General features: G+C 39.4%; 1 protein-coding gene across 16 annotated transcripts in view; it reads left to right on the top strand.

Moving 5' to 3' along the window:
* Positions 1-18,136, top strand: part of GAPVD1 (GTPase activating protein and VPS9 domains 1) — a 55,652-nt gene that overhangs the window by 701 nt on the left and 36,815 nt on the right. Inside the window, exon 2 of one of the 16 annotated variants that reach the window (XM_084898325.1) lies at positions 13,923-14,007. The exons of the other annotated variants lie outside the window; for them this stretch is intronic. The gene's annotated coding sequence lies outside the window, so the exon portion shown is untranslated. The remainder of the gene's footprint in view (positions 1-13,922; positions 14,008-18,136) is intronic. 16 annotated transcript variants of the gene reach the window in all.

Below are 18,136 nucleotides of genomic sequence, written 5' to 3'. Positions count from 1 at the left end.
AAAAACACACACTCTACACTAGGTATCTTGTCATTCGCTGTTGGAGGTGTGGGGGTGAGGGTCTATCGGCTGCTTTCATCTCCCTTCCTTCGATCTCACCTTTTCCTGACGGGCGGCATCCAAATGGGTGGTGCGCCGGCGAGGCAAACCGTAGAAATGAACAGGGCTCTCTGTGACTAAGTCTGCATAAAAAACAGGGAAGTGTGATGATTTGTTCAGATTAGAACTAGGTCAAAGGAGATTTCAGTGTTTTTTTATTTTATTTTTTAATTGGGGACAAAAATCAGTTTGAGCAAAGATTTGAGCTAGAAAGGCTTTAATTAACCTGAGATTCACTGGTTGGTTGGTGAATAGAACCACGGGGTGGAGGGTGGGTGGGTGGGGTCGGGGGTTGGGGGGATGTATGGGAGGGTCCTTGAGCTAGAATGAGGATAACTAATTTATTATTTCCTCCAATTATGAATGTAAGTAATAAACCACGGTAAAATAACAATGTCTGTGACTTTGTCACAATAAAAATTATAGATATTATTGTATAATGCTTACAAATGTTGCAGGTATCTCAAAATATCACTTATGCTTATTATAATCTCTTCACATTTATGGTATTGCTAGACTCACTGTTAGATCTTGTTATTTTATGTGATGATAAAACTGCACATATATTACTCTATCAGGGTTTATATGTATTCCTGAAATAGAAATACATCTTTTGGGATATATAAGTCTGTCTGGAAGAATATTTGAATCATTGAATGAGAAAGGAGACAAGCAAATAGGATGATAAATGTAGGTGAAAGAGGGAATTTTGTAATGAGGGAAGTAAAAGAGAAGACTTGGTTGGCTGAGACCAGAGGAACAGTTTTGAAAAGATAGGATAGACCACAGATATTTCATTCAGGGTTCTGGGGACTCAGCAGAATAATCTGAGGGAGAAAGGGCAGTGAACGCTTTGGCTTTGAAATGTTCGTAGTATTGCACCTCCAAGTTCCAAGTATGGGGCCCTCCAAGCTCTTGTGGAAGCCTGTGAGAGGAAGCTTTAGCCGCCGTGTGCTGGTTTTCTTCAAATTATATGAATAGTGTGGCTTTTAAAGCATTGTGTCCTTAAGTGAAAAGCCTCAGGATCCCTCTTCAGATTTATTTTCCTATTGCTATTAGCTTCTTTTTAGATTTGATAGAAAGCAAATGTGCAGAATTTAGAATTGGAGGGTTGGTAAGTCATTTATTTTGGAATTCCATTTAAAATTTTTGCAGTTCTTCATGTTGGCGTCAGACTTCTCACTGACGCATCACTGAACATTTTTTCCCCCACGATATGTGTGACTTGAAATGTGCACCTGTTTGTAAGCACCTGTCAACATCTGGTGTGAGACCTTCCCTCCACCCCCCAAGTAATAGCAATGATGGAAAACCACTGCAGCAAACTTCTTCTGGAAAGATGAGGAAGATATTTTATGAAGCAGATGTTGGTTCTGAAATAGCTTATGCTGAACATGCCGTATGACAAGCCGCTGCCGTGGGGAGGTTTTGCCGGTACTTTCTGTGTCCTTACACTGTCCTCTTGTCATCCTTTGTCGCCTGTCCCTATATTTTATTTATAGCATCTCTCTATCTGGTAACATATAATTTGTATGTTTATTTAGTATTTCAGCCTTTGTCTCCCCTTTCAAATGTCAGCTCTGTGAGAATAGGAACTTTGTCTTCACCCCCGAGCTGGAATAGTGGCTGGCATATAATAACTACTCAGTAAACATTTGCTGAGTCAGTAAATGAATAAGTTAATTTATAACGCTAGGTTTTTTATTTCTGGGAATAAAACACATCCATTTTACATGCATATGTACATATATGTATGTATACATTTTAATCCTCACCTGAGGATATTTTCCCATGATTTTTGAGAGAATGGGAGAGGGAAAGATAGAGAAACATTGATGTGAGAGAAACACATGCATTCGTTGCTTTCTGCACACGGCTTGATCAGGGCTGGGGCCAGGGAGGAGCCTGCAGTCGAGGTGCATGCCTTGGACTGGAATTGAATCCAGGATTCTTTGGTCTGCAGGCCGATTCTCTATCCACTGAGCAACACTGGCTAGGGCTAAATGTATTTTTTTTTTATTAATTTCATGCCAGAGAGAAAGGGAGCGGGAGAGAGAGAGAGACTGAAACATCAGTGATGAAAGAGAATCCTGTATACCCCTCCTAGGGATGGGGCTCAAAACCCACAACCCAGCATGTTCCTGGACCTGAAAGTGAACCATGACACCCTGCTTCATAGGTTGACACTCAACCATTGAGCCATGCTGGCCAGGCTAAAACATACCCATTTTAAAAGTTTTGTAAATAGTATTACACATGTATGCTGGATTGAATTTGAACTTTTTAATTTTATATCTGTATTATTTAATATAATTAATTAATTAAAATAATTAATTGGTTTTAAAAAAGATTTTTAAAATACATTTTTAGAGAGAGGAAGGGACAGAGAAAGGTAAAGATCCAGGTGAGAGCAGAACATTAATCGCTGTCTCCTGCACACCCCCTGCTGGGGATGGAGCCCACACACCTGGGCAGGAGCCTGGCTGGAACGGAACCGGCAAACTCTCAGTGCACAGGACGAGGCCCAGCGGAGCACACAGCCATGGCTTTGTTTTGGGGAAGCATCTAAGATGAGAGAGAATCATTGACCACCTGCTCCTGCATGTCCCACCCTGGGGATCGAGCCTGCAACCTGAGCATGTGCCCTGACCTGGGAATTGAACTGTGACCTCTTGGTTCATAAGTCAGTGCTTAACCACTGAGCCATGCTGGCCAGGCCAGTTTTTGTTTTTGACCCAAGATTCAATTGAGGATTTTGTATTTAGTTGCCTGCTTGTATATAAAATACTTTTCCAGCTTCTTTTGAGTCTCTTATGATAGAAAGCATCCAGACCAGTGTTTTTTTGTAAGATGTCCCTCAGTTTGATTCATCTGATCTTCATGATCAGATCCGTGTTAAGCATTCGGGGCTGGAATGCTACATAGGTGATTTCATGTCTCTTTTAATGTATCACATGGAGGACTGAGATGTCAGTTTCATTATTGATGGAAATTTGTATAATGTCTACTAGATTTATATTGTAAAGGGACTCATTTTTCTTTTGTAATTAATAAGTAATCTGTGGAGTGATGATTTTAAAACATTCTCAAGGTCATGCGTTGTTAGTAGACATGCCAGTATAAAGGGTCAAGAAAATTTAGAATGGAGGTACTTCTAATAATGGGAGAGTGGGAGACCAGGGAATGGATGTGTGTAGGAGAGGGCATTGGAACTGAACCTGAAATCACAGATGTAATTGGCTACAGGGCTATTGGAGAAGGGCCCCAGGTGAGGGGACTACTTGAACAAAGAAAGACAAGGACAAAAAAATAAAAATAAAAAAATAAAGAAAGAAAGAAAGGAAGGAAGAAGAAAGAAAGACAAGGACAGTTTTGTAGGTTAAATAGGAGATCAGCCGAAACCGGTTGGTAGAGCGTCGGTCTGCGGACTGAAAGGTCCCAGGTTCGATTCCGGTCAAGGGCATGTACCTTGGTTGCGGGCACATCCCCGGTGGGAGGTGTGCAGGAGGCAGCTGGTTGATGTTTCTCTCTCATCGACATTTCTAGCTCTCTATATCTCTCCCTTCCTCTCTGTAAAAAATCAATAAAATATATTAATAACAAACAAAACCCCCCCTGCAATCTTTAAAAAACATAAAATAAATAGGAGATCATCAAAGTCTTTTCCTTCTCATTCCCTCTCTTCGCTTTTACTACCCCCCCCCCCACACACACACACACACAGTGAAATTGCTCACATGGAATCTGAAGTCAATATACTGGAGAAGAACCAGAGAGCAGACAAATCTAGTTTTGAATTCCTTCTCTGCTGCATAATAGCTGAATGATTAGGCAGTGAGTTATGTGACTTTTCTAAACCCGGTTTCTCAGCTGTAAAATGGAGGTGATCAATACTTAGCACATAGGATTAAATCTAATAATATGTGGGAAACATCAACACCATGGCTTCCATTCAGTAATTGCTAGTTATCTTTTGGCGTTCCAGCTCTCAAACTCCTTTCACTCTTTTCCATTTTGGCACCACATTCCTGACTTCAAAACAAACCCTGCGCTTCTGGTGCCTTCTTGGCCACTATCACTGTGCCATCACCTCCCGCTTCACGCAGTTGGCGCCACTGAGCTTGTGAGCTGCTTTCCAGTGATGGCAGGCGGCGCTCACCCCTTACAAGGTGAGGCAGCCGATAATGTCATCCTGGAAATGGCAGCAGTGTATGTCAACTACATTCTTGGTTCAGTTCACACCACAACATTTATCACTCTTCAGATGTGCTTCAGTGTAAATTAGTTTTGTTTGGAAAAATTCCCCCTAATATTTGTAGAAAATTGAAGAGGGAAAGTGGATATATCCTAATAGCAAGACATTTCATTGGATGTTTAAATTTTTTTAGGAGTGAGTGTACTGGGGAGAGTTGGTTACATTATACTAGGATTCTCTAAGGTAAAGTATGATTTTTTAATTATTATTATTATTATTATTATTATTATTATTTTGGTAAAAGCTTGATATAGATGGAATTCTTACTTGTTTAGGAAAGGCCAGTACTTGAAAAAATTTTTTTTCAAATGGTGAAAAATGTTTTTCCCTCCCCTTAAACTTTGTTGTTTTTTTTTTACCACACATGTTTTCTTCCCTGGAGTTAATGTTTTCTTAGGCAAGAAGGATTTCAGTATTTTTTTTACATTTGAACTGCCTAGTTTGTGTCTGCATAGAATTATTTGTGGGTTAGCTCTTTAATCCTAACCAAAGTATTTTTTTTTTTAAATATATTTTATTGATTTTTTACAGAGAGGAAGGGAGAGAGATAGAGAGCTAGAAACGTCGATGAGAGAGAAACATCGACCAGCTGCCTCTTGCACACCCCCTACTGGGGATGTGCCCGCAATCCAGGTACATGCCCTTGACCGGAATCGAACCTGGGACCTTTCAGTCCGCAGACCGACGCTCTACCACTGAGCCAAACCGGTTTCGGCCTAACCAAAGTATTTTCATTTGTAAAAGAACTGGATACCATTAATTTCTGTATCATGTATACATTTTTTTAGAAGAAGCTTTAGGTACAAAGCTGTTTGATTTCTGTTTTTAAAATTATAGGTAATTAAAATTTCCTTCTTTATGCATACCTCTGCCTTTTCAGAATGTTTTACTATGTATTGAGACTTTGTAAAAACATTTTCCGAAGGGCAGTTTTTCATTGTTTCTCAGCTGAAACCATGTGCTGAAGTCTGCAATGCAGTGGCCAAAGGAAGTGGTGAATATCTGTTGACACTTCAAGTTTTCTTATTTAATATTTATGAATGAGTGGCTAAGCATATGTTTAAAAAAATTACAGGTTTTTTTAGGGATCTGTCTAATGTCTTTTTTTTTTTTTTTTTTAAGTTTGAATATGAAACTTCAACGTGTATACCTTTTTTATAAGCCATTTTTTACACGTAAGGCTTTAGGCATTCTGTTGTACCGTGAAAACAGGCAAGATGTCCGTCTGCTCATGAATCTAAGATGACTGTCCTGAAGGTGCTTGCTTGGTCTTGCTCCCAAGCAGTGCTGGTACACCCACGCCGCAGACTAGTGGAAGGCATGCTGTCAAACGTGTTCAGTTCTTTTTCCTTATTAACTTGTCTTCAGTGTGTTTTCTGTGAGTCTTTAAAAGGATTAAATTGTTCTTTTTCTATTAGAGACAAAAAAATTAGTCCAGAAATATTAGCCTTATTTTAGGGTCAGAGTCGAATTATCTTCCCAAGCAATCTTCATTTTATGCAAATACATGTATTTTGAAAGTTTTAAGAACGTATGCTAAATTAAGCTATTTTCAACCCACTTTGAACTGTGCTTTCACTTTCTAATATAGGACTGTGACCCATCTCTTGAGTTTACTTCCATTATTTATAAATCCTGACTACTTCACAGAAATGCATCAGGTCTAAAAGTCATAGCACTTAAAGATTTTCAAAATGTTTATAAATACTGATTTCTGGGCCAGAAAAACTTATGAAAGAAGTTTAATTCTAGATTAATTCTGTAATCCAAAGATTAATTCTTTTTGAAAATTTATTTCATTTTTACCACCTCCTTTAAAACCCAAGGCATCTTTTTGTTGTTGTTGTTGTTAATTCTCACTCAAGGTTATTTTTGCATTGCTTTTTAGAAAAAATGAAAGGCAGGGGGTAGGGGAGGCGGGGGGAGAAAGAGAGAAAAAGAGAGAGAAAGAAACGTTGATGTGAGAGAGACACATCAATTGGTTGCCTCTTGCACGTGCCCGGACCAGGACAAGGGATAGAGCCTGTAACCTAGGTATGTGCCCTTGACCGGAATTGAACCCGCCAATGCTCGATCAATTGAGCCAGATCAGCTAGGGCAAATCCAAGGAATCTTTGATTCCTTTAAAACAAAATGCCTTTTAATATCTCATTATTTTTTTTAATATATATATATTTTATTGATTTTTTACAGAGAGGAAGAGAGAGGGATAGAGTTAGAAACATCGATGAGAGAAAATCATTGACCAGCTGCCTCTTGCATACCCCCCACTGGGGATGTGCCCGCATCCAAGGTACTTGCCCTTGACTGGAATCGAACCCGGGACCTTTCAGTCCGCAGGCTGACGCTCTATCTACTGAGCCAAACTGGTTTCAGCTAATATCTCATTATTCAAGATTGTGATTGGCTAACTTAATTCTGATGGAAAGTGACTTACAAAGCTTCTCTATGAGTAAATTTCTGCTTCATCATTTCAAAACATCATAATAATGGTAATGATAATACTAGGTAACACCAAGTTATTTTTTCTAGATACTATATATATTATTTAAAATTGCATATTCCATAATTCTATGGAGGTTTATTTCTTTTTGAAAAAGTATGTTAGCCTTATGTACCAAAAGGTGGTGCGTTCAGTTCCCGGTCAGGGCACAAACCTAGGTTGCAGGCTTGATCCCTAGTCAGGACACGTGCAGAAGGCAACCAATTGATGTTTCTCTCTCGCATCAATGTTTCTCTCTGTCTGTCTGTCTCTCTCTCTCTCTCTCTCTCTCTCTCTCTCTCTCTCTCTCTTTTTCTCTCTCTCTGTCTCTCTCTCTTTCTCTCATTCCCTTCCTCCCTATAAAATAAAAATATTTTAACTAATCAGGTAATTTTTGTGTGTGTTCTAGAAAGTTCCTTTTAGGTTAACACAATGAGTGGTAGTAATCTTGTTTGAAATTTGATAATAGCCCTACCCAGGTTTGCTCAGTGGTTAGAGCATCGGCCTGGGGACTGAAGGGTCTTGGATTCGATTCCAGTCAAGGGTACACACCTAGGTTGCAGGCTCCATTCCCAGCAAGGTTGGGGCTTGTGCAGGAGACAACCAGTTGATGTGTCTCTCTCACATCGATGTTTCTCTCTCTCTGTCTCTCCCCTTTCCTTCCATTCTCTCTCTTAAAAAAAAAAGAAAAAAAAAATCAATGGAATAAATATCCTCGAGTAAGGATTAACAAAAAAGGAAGGAAAGAAATTTGATGGCAAACATTTAAAATTTCATGAACCCCCATTCTTGGAAATGTGATGACAGCCTGCCTTACATGCTTCTCCTAATTTTGAGGGTGGACTCTGGGTTTTGAAACAGGCTTTACCAGTATTACAGCTCAGCAGAAATGTAGCCGAAGCTTCCTCAAAGCGTGTGGGTGGTGACGCTTCCTCTCAGAGTTCGCAGAGCGTTCTAAGGGCTTTAGAGTTTTCTTTAGTTATTGGGTATATCTTGACCTCCACATTTACTGGTATATATGTCTTAATGAGTTGTCACTAACGATTATTGACTAGGAGGAAATTAGATTGCTGGTATTTAATTTTAGACTAATAAAAATAATGGACATTGCAGAAACCGGTTTGGCTCAGTGGATAGGGCGTCAGCCTGAAGACTGAGGGGTCCCAGGTTCGATTCCAGTTAAGGGCATGTACCTTGGTTGCGGGCATGTCCCCAGTGGGGACTGTGCAGGAGGCAGCTGATCAATGATTCTCTCATCATTGATGCTTCTCTCTCTCTTCCTTTCCCTTACAAAAATAATCAACAAAAATATATTTTAAAAAAATAATGGACATTTACTATATCTAAATGTGAAACTTCCTGATACACACTCACTTCTGGATTGGGCAGATTTTTTGTGGGGTTTTGTTTGTTAATCCTCATCCAAGTATATTTTTCCATTGCTTTTTAGATAGAATAGGAGGGAGGGAGGGAGGAAGAGAGACAGAGATAGATAGATAGATAGATAGAGAGAGAAACATAGTAGATGTGAGGTACATCGATCTCACATAGGTTGCCTCCCTGATTGCAGCCAGAGAACGAACCTGCAGCCCAAGTATGTGTGCTTGTCCTTTGAGGCATGGGCTGATGTTCTAACCACTGAATAACACTGGCCAGAGCCGGGCAGATATTTTTGTATCATTTATTACCTCTGGAAATAAAGGCATATCATTTTAATGCCTTTGCAGTTTTGCTTATTCATGTATAGCTTGTTATTGGTGAACTATGTCTAGAAATTTTGGTTGCATTTGAAAAATTTCACATCTTGAAAATATTATTTTCAGCCCTAGATGGTTTGGGTCAGTGGCTATAGCGTCAGCCTGCAGACTAAAGCGTCCTAGGTTCGACTCCGGTCAAGGGCACATACCTAGGTTGTGGGCTTGATTGATCCCCAGTGGGGGGTGTGCAGGAGGCAGCAGATCAATAATTCTCTCTCATCATAGATGTTTCTATCTCTTTCCCTCTCCTTTCCTCTCTGAAATCAATAAAAATATATTTAAAAATTTATATATATATATATATATATATATATATATATATATATATATTCAGAGCATTTGTATAGTCCTGAGTATTTAATTGCACTAGCAGATCTTTCAGTGGGGAAGAGCTTAGTACCAAGTTCTTATATATATTTTTAAAATACTAAAGTAATAAGTGTCCTTTGTTTAAAAAAAAACTAAAGACAATGCAAAAATGAAATTTTTTCTTCCCAATAAATACTATATGCTTTGGGTTTTTCTCTCATTCCCAAAATTATACTTAATGCTTCTGATTCTAAGTGCTTTACATATATTAACCCACTAAACCCTCACAACGCTATGGATATACCCTATGAAATAGGTTCTATTTAAGGTTCTTCATTTACAAATGAGGAAACTGAGGCATGGACAGGTTGCACACCAAGTCAGCAGCAACACTGAGATTTGAGCCCAAGTAGTTTTGCTTTACAGCTTGTGTTTTAGCCTCTGGAATCTTACCATGCATAATGTTGTGTGGTTTTTTCACTTAATGATACATGCTAGACATCTTCCCATGTACCACCACCTCCTTCTTAATAATTATGTAGTCTTCCGGGATAGAGGCGAACCATAACTTAAGTTAGTGTCTTTCAAATTTAATCTTCAATATTTTCAATCCCATTAGTAATTATTTCAAGTAATATTTTTTAAATTTCAAGATTTTTGAATTGCAGTAGTGAGGATATGTTAGTATTTGTTAAGTAATGCACACTAACTGTCCAGATGTTTGAAGTTCTCTCAGTTGAGTTGTATAGTGAAACCTGGCTTACCTCACAGCTATTTGTTTTGCGTGCATTTATTATGTTTGTGGTTAGCCTGAGTAACTCTGGAAATTCAGTGGTGTGCTGGGGATAGAATTGACATCTGTTTGGATTTTATTTATTTACTTTTGTTAGGTTCTGGAGTTTTGGTGTTATACCAAGAAGTCCGTGGTATTAGTTTGAAATTTGAGTACTATCTGACTTGATATGACTTGCATCCTCCAAGTAGCCTGCCTTTCAATGGCCTGTATTTGTGCCAAGAACAGTTGTTATTATGTCCATTCTTTCTTCTACAGCGCTTTACTCTTGTTTCAAATATACCAGCTAAAGAGACTGAAGTATCCCTTGTTTCCATTTTTATCGCATTGATATCCCTCTCCACACTTGGGATCCTATGCTTGTTTTTATTTTATTTTATATATTTTATTGATTTTTCACAGAGAGGAAGGGAGAGGAATAGAGAGCTAGAAACGTCGATGAGAGAGAATCATCGACCAGCTGCCTCCTGCACACACCCTACCGGGGATGTGCCCACAACCAATGTACATGCCCCTGACCGGAATCGAACCTGGGACCTTTCAGTCCACAGACCGACACTCTCCACTCAGCTAAACCGGTTTCGGCATGCTTGTTTTTTCTATGAAGAGGAAATATTTGTTAGTTCATTAATAACTATTTTAAATATGTCCATTGAAAAGTTAGTAGATGTTTTCAACTTAAATTCAGTTACTGTTTCTTAGTCATTTTGGGACTGAGTTAGCAGCAGCTTGGTTGATAGCTAACTGGAGCATTGCTTTTCGTCAGTCACTTATTAAATATTTATCAACTCAAGCATTCATTCAGCACCTGCTAAAGGCTAGACTCTTTGCTAAGTAATGGGGATACCTAGAGGACTCTGGCCCTACTTCAGGGAACTTGGAGGTTTGTGGAGATAACTTTTTTTGCAAACAGTGTAAAATGCTCTGGTAGAGATGAGCCCAAATGAGAAAGAATCTGAGTTAAGAGTAAAATTTCCTTGGTTTGAGCTGGGACCAGATGGCTGAGTAGGATTTAACTGGCCAATGAGAAGAGAGACAAAGCGTTCTAAATAGAGTACATATAGAAATCTGGTCTGTGAAAACCACTAAAAATTATCATTAGAATGCCATGAGAATGCAGGCCCTTCAAGAGCAGACCTCACTTAGCACATAGTAGCTGTTTAATAAACATTTGTTGAAAGGAATGTGTTAAATAACGTTTACTGTGCTTGTCCATATTTTGTAAGAGATGAACTCATTTTTAATACCTGACAATTTTTAGATCACGTGGCTTAACAAAACATTGTAAAATGAGTAAGAAACAGTTTCTGGCCCCAGCTGGCTTGGCTCAATGGATAGAGCACAGGCTTATGGACTGGAGGGTCCCGGGTCCAGTTCCGGTCAGGGGCACATGCTGGGGTTGTGGGCTCAGTCCCCAGTAGGAGACATGCAGGAGGAAACCAATCAATGATTTTCTCTCATCACCTATGTTTCCATCTCTCTCTCCCTTTCCCTTCCTCTCTGAAATAAAAACATTAATATATATGTTAATGTTTATATATATATATATATATATATATATTTTCTTTTTAAAAATTTATATTTCATTGATTTTAGAGAGGAAAGGAGAGGGAGAGAGAGAGAGAAACATCAAATGATGAGAGAGAATCATTGATTGTCCGAAGGCTGACGCTCTATCCATTGAGCCAAACCAGCAAGGACAGTAATTAGACATTTTCAATAGAGAAAACATGAAACGGGATTCTCATTCCATAAAACATTTGAAACAACTTTGTCTTTAGAGTCCTTCTCTGAGTCACAGGAGTTTGTTCAGGCACAGTTGCTAACATTTATAATGTGTATCCTCCTTGGAACTTTTCATGCTTTTCTAATTCACAGATTTCACTCTATCAGGCTGTGCTGCTTTTCTGGGTTCCGTGTTAGAGTGGGCATGTTTGCTTATCAGGAGTTGGCAAACCCTTTCTGTAAGGGCCAGATAGTAAATATTTTAGGCTCTGTGGGCCGCATGGACTCTGGCAACTGTTCAACTCTGCCACTGTAGCATGAAAGCAGTTTTAGATAATGTATAAACAAGTGGGCATGACTCTGTTCCAATAAAACTTTATGTATATGGAAGAGAATCCAAGATGGCTGCTCGGGTAGGCACCTAGCCGCAGCCGCACGCAACAATTTCAATAAAATACAACTAAAATATAAAATGGACACTACCCAGAACTACAGGAAAGTTGACTCACTGGAAATTCTACAACGAGAAGCAAGGAGAAAACCAGAAGGAAGCGCGGAGGAGCTGGAAAAGCCCAAGGTACGGAGACACGCGGCGCGCGCGGAGAGGAGGGAGGCCGAGTGCCTGGCGGGCGTTCCCTAGCGGAAAGGAGATAAACACTCCGACTGTGCTGGGCCCCCAACTGCTCTGAACCTCCGTTCTAGGCCAGACCCCGGGGACCCAGGCTCATCCAGAGGGAGCCGGGCTGTAAGGCGGAACCCGGGGAAGCGGCGTAAGGAGGTCCCGGAGGCGCACACAGTGCGCTCAGAGAAGGGACAGCCGGCTGTGCCGTAGGACTGTCCTGGCGGGAAGGAGACAGGCTCCAGACTGCTCTGAACGCCACCTCCAACTCCACTTCCAACTGAACTGAACCCCAGTTTCGGGCCCATTGCGGGAGAGCCTACCCTACACTGTTTGTTAGCAGGCGAAAATCGAGGGCACCTTTCTCTCAGAGGCGCTTGCAACAAGTACTGAAGGACCCTGAGTCTCAGGAGTCACATAGGGCGGGGCTGACGGAAGCGGAGGCTGTAGGCTCCACCCTGAAACCCCGCCCCATCAGGAAAGCTGCCTGCGAAAATGCCTAAACCAAATAGATCACAAACGAAAGAAATGGAGGACAAAAAGCGACTGGATATAGAGTTCAAAACCACACTTATAAGGTTTTTCAAGAGTCTCCTAGAAAAGGCCGATAAAATAAATGAGACCTATGAGGATATGAAAAGGGATCAACAAGAAATAAAGAATACATTGTCTGAAATAAAAAATATTATACAGAGTCCTAAAAACAGAATAGAAGATCGCAAGAATCAAGTCAAAGATTTGGAACATAAAGAGCCAGAAGACACTCCTCTGCAGAAGCTAGAAGGCAAGAGAATCCAGAAAATTGAAGATAATGTAAGAAACCTCTGGGACAACTTCAAACGATCCAATATCAGAATCATGGGGGTCCCAGAAGATGAGAGAGAGCAAGATATCGAAAACATACTGAAAGAAATAGTGACAGAAAACTTCCCCCACCTGGGGAAAGAATTGGACTTACAAGTCCAGGAAGCACACAGAACTCCAAACAAAAGGAATCCAAAGAGGACCACACCAAGACAAATCATAATTAAGATTCCAAGAGCAAAGGACAAAGAGAGAATATTAAAAGCAGCAAGAGCTAAGCAGGTGGTTACCTATAAAGGAGCACCTATACGATTGTCAGCTGATTTCTCAACAGAAACCATGCAGGCCAGACGGGAATGGCAAGAAATATTCAAGGTGATGAATAGCAAGAACCTACAGCCAAAAATACTCTACCCAGCAAAGCTATCACTCAGATTCGAAGGTCAGATAAAGAGCTTCACTAATAAAAAAAAGCTAAAGGAGTTCATCACCACCAAACCAGAATTATATGAATTGCTGAAGGAGGTTCTTTCAGAAGAGAAAGTAAATAAAGATAAAAATTATGAACAACAAATACGTAACTATCAACAAGTGAATCTAAAAACCAAGGAAATTAAAAAAAAAAATCTGATGAACAATATTAACTGTTGAATATAATAGAATCAGAGGTATGGAAGGGGAGTGAACTGACGATTCTTGGGGAAAAGGGGAGAGGGGGATGTGGGAAGAGACTGAACATAAACTGTGCACCTATGGATGAGGACAATGGGGGGTGGGGAAAGGGCAGAGGGTGGGGTGGGAAGGGGGGGGAAGGAACACTTGTAATAATATGAACAATAAAAATTTATTAAAAAAAAAACAAAAACAAAAAAACTTTATGTATATGGACAGGCAGCCAGCTGAATTCGGCCCATAGGTCCTAGTTTGCCATTGTGGAAACCCAGTGCACTTTGCTCTTTCAATTTCAATAAAAATCTCCCCATTAAGATCTTGTCAATTTGGGCTCTTAGTGATAAGTGTTCATAACATGAGTTTAAAATTTTTTTTAAAAATATATATACCTTATTGATTTTTTACAGAGAGGAAGGGAGAGCGACAGAAAGTTAGAAACATCCATCAGCTGCCTCCTGCTCACCTCCTACTGTGGATGTGCCCGCAACCAAGGTACATGCCCGTGACTGAAATGGAACCTGGGACCTTTCAGTACGCAGGCCGACGCTCTATCCACTGAGCCAAACCAGTTAGGGCAAGTTCAATAGTTTAAGATCTGATTTAACTTGCATTGGTGTAATCAACTTTGTTTTGTAGAAATGTGATAAGCGGAACTGAATTTAATATTCTATATTTTAAAAGTCTAATTTTTGACCACTCCAAAAAGAAATTATCTAGCTTGGGAAATGTTTGCAAATTTCAGGATACAAATTCTTGTTGTGTTTGACGTGAACAGAAATACAGATCAGGTAAAATTAAGACCTGGTGGTCCAGAGTAGATTTTGATGGCGTCAGCTTTAGGGATCGATGGAAGGGAGAGAGATCTTGCCAAATACATGCGAAGTTTTCTGGGGTTTCCATTTTTGAATCCTGCTGTTGGAAGCCTGGAGAATTCATCAAGGGGTGATCTTAATTGGAGCACACAGGCTCATTTCTGACTTCTGCAGATGACTTAGTATAGTCTGGCATTTGGGAGGGGTTGGGAAGGTTTTTATCAAAGTGCTTTGAAAATACTAACCTGTCAGCATAGGATAGATTTAAGCGAAAAGAATTAGGCAGAGAAACACATTAGGAAATTTTTTTCAATTATCTGGATTCCTGTGACTGAGGAGCCCTGACCAGTGTGGCTCAGAGGGTTGGATATTGTACCATGCACCAGGAGGTTGTGGTTTGACTTCTGGTTAAGGGACATTCCTGGGAGGTAGGGGGCTTGAAGGAAGCAGCCAATCGATGTTTCTCTCTCATGTCCATGTTTCTCTCTCTTTCCCTTTGCCTTCTTCTCTCTCTAAAAAAATAAAAATCAATGAAAACTTTTTTTTAAAATTATTGTTTTGGAGGGTAGGCCACTACCTGTTATTTGACAGCATTCTGACCTGCTTATAGAAAGAAAAGCAATAAAGCTTATAACTTTTGGACTTGATTAAAGAAAAGTCCTTAGCAAATTTGTCTGGACAGTGCTCGCTTCGGCAGCACATAGACTAAAATTGGAACAAGACAGAGAAGATTAGCATGGCCCCTGCACAAGGACGACACACAGATTCGTGAAGCGTTCCATATTTTTTTTAAAAAGTCTCTACAAAAATGTCTTTGAAGACATTGAGGCTATTGAAAGGTTTGGAAGGTGAGTTCTGGTTTAGATTAGGTGGAACTTTCAAGTGTTAATTTTTTAACTGCAGCAACATTTGAAGGTTTTAATTTCTGAATTGCATAAATCGGTTCATGTTTTGCTGAGCATTGGAAACCTTTGATGTGTTCTCTCTTCTCGAACAGTATTTTGGTTGTAATTAGACTGTGAGCTCCTTGAGAGTAGGGGACCTGGCGAGGTGCCAGCAAAAACTCAATCGTGTTTCTTGTTGAATTAAATTGTATGAAAGCAGCAAGAAGGGCACCACTTGAGAAGTTCTAAAATACCTTTTCCTGGTTTCTCATTATGGAAAATTTCGGATACACAGAAACTGTTGAAGAATAGCGCAGTGATCAACATATACCCACCACCCAGATTCAACAGTTGTTTAAGTTTTACTTTTGATATTTTTTCTGAACCATGTACAAGAAATTGCAGAAATGATAACACTTCCTCATACTTGTGTGCGCATCTCCTAAAAATAAGATCTTTTCCTGTTTAACCACAGGATTTCTGAGTCATTCTTGTAGAGATCAGGGTCAAGTGTACTAACTCTGTCACCTCCGTGTGGCCTTGCACAAGTTATTTGATATTTCTGATCTCAGTTTCCTAAGCTGCAAATACCTATCTCAGGAGGGATATTATAAAGGTTGTGTGAAATTCTTAGAACCGTACCAGGCACAGTTTTCAGTTTATAAAGCGTTTTCTCATATAAATTCTCAATTGAGGTGAAGAACACCACACCACCATTGTTCCCAGAGTGGGAAACTTCTACCTCACCTTCCCCATATGTAGGTGTCAACAAATCTCATAATTTCTATTTCCTAACACCTCCCAATTTTGTCCTGTTCTTTCCATTGCTACTGCAAAAGTTCTTGTGTATCAACAATTTCTTAATCTGTCTTCATCTAGTTCCATTTCCCCAGACTCATCCCCACCTCCTCTTCCTTTTCTTTTTTTATTTTGAGAGAGAAAGAGAAGCTTCAATTTGTTGTTCCACGTATTATGCATTCATTGGTTGGTTCTTGTATGTGCTCTGACCAGGGTTTGAATCTGCAACCTTGGCGTATTGGGACGATGTTCTGACCAGTTGAACTACCCAGCCAGGGCTCCTCATCCTTTTCCTTACTGCCAGAGTTTATGTTCTCAGCTACACATTTAATCGTATTAACTCCATTTAAAACTTTGCCCGGCACCTGCAGTGCCAAGTCCAAACCTCTTAACTCTAGCTTCTATGTATCTTCTGTCTCTGTAGCCTTATCTCTCATGATACACTTCCTCCCCTTCTCCCACCTCACTCTTAACACATGCAAACACATGTGTCCCCAAAGTAGTGTGCCCCATGTTGTTCTCTAAATATATTCTGTGTTACATACCTCTGTGCTTTTGCTATTTGGCTTCCTCTGTTTGGAATCCTACCCCCATCTACCATCCTCTTTATGGCTGGCAGAACTTGACTTTTAAGACTAGGTGTAGGTAGTTAACTCCTCAGTTGTTCCTTCTCTCTTGTCCCTACTCTACATTCTTGTCTTATAAGTAGTAGTAGTCTGTAAGTACCCTGTTTCCCCGAAAATAAGAGTGTCTTATATTAATTTTTTCTCCCAAAGTTGCGCTAGGTCTTATTTTCAGGGGATGTCTTATTTTTCCATGCGCTAGGTCTTATTTTCAGGGGATGTCTTATCTTTCCATGCGCTAGGTCTTATTTTTGGAGGATGTCTTATTTTCGGGGAAACACAGTAGTAGCATCATACTCATATCACTTTCGGGCAGCCATTTACTGCATGTCTGTCTCAGTCTAGTAGATTAAAAAGTCCTTGAAGGCACACAGTAGTTTTTATCCTTTTTTTGATTCCTAGTATCTAATACAGTTTGTTGCTTGTATCAGGCACAAAACAAATGTAGGTATCATGTCCACGTTTTGTGGATGAAAAAAAATTGAGATTCAGAGAATATGCAATTTGCACCCAATGTAGCAGAACTAATTAATGAGCATACAGATCTTTAAGGGCCCATTTCAGTGCTGCTGTCATTAACTATACTTCTCAAATAATTACAGCCATTTGATGAGTGATTCTGTGCTTAGTCTATGGACTTAGAGCCCCCTAGAGGATCATAGAGTTCCCACAAGGAAGTCTACAAAGTCCTATGCGTTTTCTGTAGACTGAGTTAGTGAGGTTATATATGTGTATGTATGCATGTCACCAATTTTTGGAATGTACACAGATGTCCTTGTGACTAATAGTGAATTGTGTTGGTGAAGTGGGCATACTTATATCTTTTGAGAGGAAAGTAGTAGGGGGCTTTAACCATATAGAAGAGTTGGAATAACGTCTTTGCATTGTTTACTAGGAAATTGATAAGGTACAAGAAAGTACTTTTTGAAAGCAATTAAATTCAGATTAGATGGTAATATCTGAAATTTTCCAAGTCATCAGTAGTTCATTAAAATAAAAGAAAGTAAAACATTTTCTGAAGCCAAACATAATCAAAAGTTGTTAAATTTATTTCTTTAAATAAGGTGGTTTTACATATAATTTCAGCTGGTGCCATAATGTTTAAATTTTTTGTTTTAGCACCAAAATATTTTATATATATGGATATGTTTTCATTGAATCTCTAAACACATTGGAAATTCTGTGGTCTAGGTTGTCTTCTCTTTTCAAATCTAAATTCACTACAAGTTGTATTTTATCAGTTCCAAATAGGTCCATTAAGGGCACTTAAGAATCTGACTGGCTGGAACCACTTTCCCCCCATCTTTATTGAGATATAATTGAAATATAATGTATATTTAAGGTATTTAATGTGATACAAGTATGTATTGTAAAATGTTGACCCTAGTAAGGTTTAGTCAACACATCCTTCACCTCACATAATATCATTTTCTTGTTGTGTTGTTATGGTGAGAACATTAAAGCTTTATTCTCATAGCAACTTACGAGTATACAATCATCGTGC

The sequence above is a fragment of the Pipistrellus hanaki genome (genome assembly GCF_964339955.1).
Source record: "Pipistrellus hanaki genome assembly, chromosome: 11".
Lineage (NCBI taxonomy): Eukaryota > Metazoa > Chordata > Mammalia > Chiroptera > Vespertilionidae > Pipistrellus > Pipistrellus hanaki.
The sequence above is the reverse complement of the archived record's forward strand: the minus strand, read 5'-3'. Positions and strand labels throughout refer to the sequence as shown.